We start from the raw sequence: 5,982 nt of genomic DNA on the forward strand, positions 1-5,982 counted from the left end.
TTTATTTTCTTATATCCCACCTTTCTCCCAATATAGGGATTTATAATAATAATAATAAATGATAAATTATTTTCTTATATCCCACTTTTCTCCCAATATAGGGATTTATAATAATTATTATTATTACTATTTATTTTCTTATATCCCATTTTCTCCCAATATAGGGATTAATAATAATAATAATAATAATAATAATAATTTATTTTTATATCCCACCTTTCTCCCAATATAGGGACTCATAATAATGATAATAATAAAGTGCCTATATTCCATTTAAAATCGTACAAGCAATATTATTATATTATATATTATATTATGTCTATATTATATTATATTATATATATTACTTATCCCACTTTTCTACCCAAAATTGGGACCCAAAGCGGCTTACAGTCTAAAAACTTACACAAATACAGTTAAAAACTTACAAAAGACATGAGAGAATTAGGTAGACATTAATTTTTAAAATTAATAATAGATTAATAATAATAATAGATTTACAAACAAAGTAGAAAAAGAATGGCTTCCTTTGGAAAACCTTGATTAGATGTAACGTAAATTCAGTTTGGATGCAGACAAATTAAGTTATAACATCAAATTGTAATTACTCTGGAAAAAATATATAGAATTAACGTATATAAGTTACATTTCCAAGAAGGAATTTATATAATACAAACTTATTGGTAACTAATTTTGTGTGATTATATAGACTGCGTTATATAGAAAGGAATCATGCAAGATAACACTATTCTTGTTAGCAACGCTTAATTGTATTTATTTTATTCATGGAAAGTAATTAATTTAAGGAATAAGAAAACGGTATTATATACCATCAGATGAACAATAGTAGAAAGGATTCAGAGAAGTTAGTACTGTATAAATATAGCACTTATTGCTCCCAAGTAATAGGAAAATATGGGAAGTATATATACCTTATAAATCTGCAGTTTTTTGTCTATCGATTGAGGTTTCTTTTCTACCATATTTTAATGTGTGTAATGTAAAAATATAAAATAAAAAAAGAAATTACCACATTTACATTTTCCCTCTGTGTTTCTTGACCTTCCGAATACCATGATTGTGGGAGTCTGCAGATTATGCCTGATCAGGATTTTACACTTTAGTCATTTCTGGCACAACCTGCCTGTCACAAAAAATAAAGGACGCAACGAGCTGATTTTCTCAACATCATGCACCAAGGGACCAATGATGACACTGACAACATTTCATCAATTTACCATAATAACGTCCGGGTGATAATTATTACTTTATGATAGCCCCTGTAAAGCACAATCTGCAGACTTCTGCATTTTCTGTCCTGTAATTCTGCATGGAGAAGGATTTTGAAACAGGTGAGATGGCTTGCCAAAGTCACTTTTTTTGGACTGTCCCTCAATCCTACATCTCTTTCACACTCACAATTATAGCACTTTGATATAAGTTTAAATGCCATGACTTCATTCTACAAAATCTTGGGGTTTGTCATTAGTGAGGCACTTGAACCACCTGGAAGACAATTCTAAATCCATCACGAAACTATAAATCCCAGGATTTTTTAGGAGGGAGCCATGACTATGAAAGTAATATCAAAGTACTATTAGTTCTGTAGCATGAAAGAGGTAATAACCCCCTCAAATCCCCCAACCAGCATGCAATTCCTAGAGTTGTAGGTTGTTGTTGTTTTTAAAATGCTGCCCAAGACATTTTGCTGCCTGGGAGAAAAAGCAAGACGGTGCCCACTTAATTCTAAGTACAGACTCTAAATGGAGGGGCGGCTAAGCCTTGCTTCAACATTGCAAATCAAGCAACATCCTCCACAACATATGAAAGCAGCTGGCAAGTTTAAGGAATATATAGAAGTACACACAGCTCTGTCCTCAGAGGAACTGGCAGGGAACTCAGAAGAAAGAGCAGAAGCAGATGCCTCATTTTTCCTAATGTTAAGACCAGCCCTGGAAATGCCATCCCTGCATGAAATCACAGGCAAACCAGCTAACAAAATTAATCCTGGCAATAGGAAAATGTAACTGTGCTCATTCTGTCTCTCCAATATCATCCTTTGGATGAATTAATTTTGTTTATTAATGAAGGGGAATTATTCAGGCTTCAAAACTTATGTAAATGTCTCTTGCATGCACATAATGACACATATGGATGATGGACTATTTGTGCCTCTCTGGATGACAGTCCCCGAAGCTTCCAAGATTTCCTATGAGCTGTTCTCTAGTGGCTACATGAAAGGAGGTCAACTCAAAAGCATGCAGTTGCAAAACAGCTCTTCTCTAGTTCCCTCGCCTGTGGTCTCTTGCAGAACCTGGACAATTTCAGTTTTTTGGATGACCGCTTCCCAAATTCCCAAGCCACCATGAGAATTAGGAGAGTCATCTCCCTGGCTATGCTCTCTCATGTGGAACAATATTCCAGCAACGAAGTCTAATAACCTGAAAAGGCCATGTGTCTTTAATTCAAGCATTCATCCAAATCTCTACTTGATTTCGGTAAGCACAAGCAACAATGTATAAAAATAAAAAGCTAAATATTATTTTAAATATCTTGCAGGTATAAAATCAGGTCACCTTAGCCAGACTTGATTTATAAGCATTGCAATATATGCATTTGACATATAGAGACATGACATGGTTTATATTGGTCCAGGGAAAGGAGAAGATTTGTGTCCTTGATTTTTTGGATTCTTTTATGACAGTACAGTACTTGAAAATAGCTTCCTGCTCTTCCACATCATACCTTTCAACTGTCTCGGTTTAGCAGGGACAGGCCCAGTTAATACTCTGTTGTCCCACTTTTGCAGCTGCTTTTAAAATGTCCCAGTTGCTCTCTCCTGCTCCCACTTTCCTCCATTGTCCTCTGCTTACTTCAATTGCTCAAAAATGAGTTTAAATTACAAAAGTAGTTTGCATTCAACTCGGAGCTGGGGAATGAGAGGAATGGATGAAATCTTGTCCTTCCTAGTAGGTTCAGGCAAAACCAATCTGCAGCATCCCTCCCTAGCTTGTGTTCTTCATTAATGACTATTTTCATCTTGACCACACTTTGATGTTACTTGGCCAGTTTTTATCTTTAAAAGTAGAGGGTAATGCTGCTTCTTTATACACTTTTTGCAAGTGTCTGTCATTAGAGCATGTGCAGAGTGTATTTTGCTGACCACTATAATCTCAAATACACTTTTAAGAACAAGGACAGGTTATTTCCCCATCCTGGTATGTGCCAAATGTGCCACTACAATTCCCATCACCATATAGACATGCTGTCCAGTGTGGTGCGAGTGGTAGTCCAACATATCTAGAGGGAACTAGGCTGAAAAAGGCAGTCAAGATAGGATTTTGCTGTAGTAATCCTCTTTAGAAAATTCTGCCTCTGCTCCTCTACAATGAACCATTAGGTTGTCTTCCCAAAGAGCCATGCTTTGTGTTTTGGACTCTCCAGCCAAGAAGAGGAACAGAGAGATCATTTTTGCTCACACACCAGCAGCTGCTTCCTTTGAGTCATCATCAGGGACTTTTTGGATCTGTGAGGAGGAAGCTTTCGACCTTATTCAACCATAACATTAAAGGTTCCTGTTGTTTTTTAACATCTTATTCCGATTCCTTTGGAAATGACCAGTCTGTAGGGTTCCGTTGGACTCTAAGGACTTTTTCATATGAGGCTATAAAGCATAATGTTAACAGGATAAAAGTGTGTTTGGTGGGCACTTCTCACACGACGTCATGTCTGTCTTGCTGCTGCCTTGCATTCTAGTCATTACTGTAGTGCACCTTTTCATTGATGGGCAAAACCCATCAACAGGCTCTCACTGCTATTCCATCACTGCCTTCGTGCAATAGGTCTCTTTTGCTGCAGTTCCACTTCTCAGGTAGTGAATGGGTGTGATTCTGCTCCTCTCCCCCATACCCCTTTGCACCGATTGCTTGTGCCAGTACTTTCTTGAGGTTGGCTGCTGTGTACATATGCAAACAGCAGCCAGCTTCAGAAGGCAGTTGGCATTGGCAATCACTTGCATGGGGCTGCACACAGCAGCTGCACACTTTTGGAGGAAGGGAGTAACCACAGCTGCTAACATCTTCCCAAAGATGGCTGCACATTCACATAGCATCTGGCTTCTGGAAGCAGTTGGCAGCTGGGATCTCTCATTTCCTCTCTTCTTTTCTCCTGAAAGGTGGCATTTGGCAGCACAGAAAACAGATCACTCAATCATGGATTGCCAAAAGGCTATTGTGAAATAGCAATAGCAATAGCATTTACATTTCTATACCGCTTAAGCCTTAGGAGTGAACTCAGCACTCTCTAAGCAGTTTACAAAGTGTAAGCCAATTGCCCCCAACAAGCTGGGTACTCATTTTACCAACCTACAAAAGGATGGAATGTTTAATCAACCATAGAGCCCTAGGATCGAACTCACAACCTTGTGGTTGCATTTAACCACTAAAAGTGTGATGAGAAATTATGCTAAAAGGTATGCTTCCTTTTTTAAACTAGTGTGATTGTGTTATGATAGCAGGCTGGTGTGATAAAGTCCTAGGGCTGGGAAACATGTGGTCTTACAGACGTTTCCCTCAGCAGTCCCCAACCAGCATAGCCAAAAATGTAGGATCCTGCAGTTCATAACAGCATGGTATAGTGCTTTGAGCATAGGACTAGGTTTGAATCCTGGCTTGGCCACGGAAACCCACTTGAACAAGTCACACTCTCAGCCTCAGATGATGGTAATTGCAGCCAATGAGCACAGTCTTTGACACAATTGGGGTGGGGGGTGTCAGTCTGCTACATCCAATAGCATGAAAAGCAGGCTAGAATATCTAGAATATCTTTATAAAGATTAGAAGCAGGCATTTCAAAACATGTTGTTTCTGAAAGGTGTTGTCTCAGGGTGCTTGTCCTCTTACTCACATCAGTTTCCATATCTGTAAAATGGGAATAATACCTACACAAGTCAGACTTGGAGCGTTCTAATCCGTCAGCCATACACCCTTCTCCAGAATACTTTGTTCCATGCAATCTGTAGGTAGAATCATAGAATTGGAAGAGACACCAAGGGCCATCCGTGCCATGCAGGAACACACAATCAAAACACTCCCAACAGATGGTCATCCAGTCTCTGTTTAAACACTTCCAAAGAAGGAGACTCCACTACACTCCAAGGCAGCATATTCCACTCTCAGATAGTTCTTACCATCAGGAACTTCTTCCTAATATTTAGATGGAATTTCTTTTCCTGTAGTTTGAATCCATTGCTCTGTGGCCTAGTCCCTGGATCAGCAGAAAACAAGCTTGCTCCATCCTCAATATGACACCCCTTCAAATATTCAGCGTGGCTATCATGTCATCTCTTAACCTTCACTTCCCTTGGCTAAACATGCCTAGCTCCCTAAGCTGCTCCTCATAGAGCATGATTTCCAGACCTTTCACCCTTTTGGTTGCCTTTCTCTGGACATGCTCTAATTTGTCAATATCTCTCTTGTATCGCAGTGCCCAGAACTGGACACAGTATTCCAAGTGAAGTCTGACCAAAGCAGAACAGAGTGGTACTGTTACTTCTAGAGACACTATTCCTATTAAAACAGCCTAGCATCATATTGGCTTTTTTGGCTGCTGCATCAAACTGTTGACTCATGGTTAGCAGTGTGTGATGCAGTAGCTAAAAAGGTACTATACATGTTTAACAGTGTGATGCAGCAGATAAAACAGGTACTATACATTACTGTGAAGAAAATGCCAAGTCTGCTGATACCTCCTTCTTGTACAGGAACAATGCTGTTTTGGCTACCTAAACAATGGCACTTGCATGCTGCAAACTCGAAACAGGAAGAGAGATGATGCTGTAAAGCTGTTGTGAAAGCATCCCCAAAATGAAGCAAAGTTCACACAAGGGCTACAACATGCAACTGCTTCTAACATAAAAGGATTTCCCTGCTGGATTGGGGAGATGCTTTAATGAAAAAGTCACTTATTTTATTGGCAACAGCT

This window comes from Sceloporus undulatus, chromosome 6 (assembly GCF_019175285.1).
Source record: "Sceloporus undulatus isolate JIND9_A2432 ecotype Alabama chromosome 6, SceUnd_v1.1, whole genome shotgun sequence".
NCBI lineage: Eukaryota > Metazoa > Chordata > Lepidosauria > Squamata > Phrynosomatidae > Sceloporus > Sceloporus undulatus.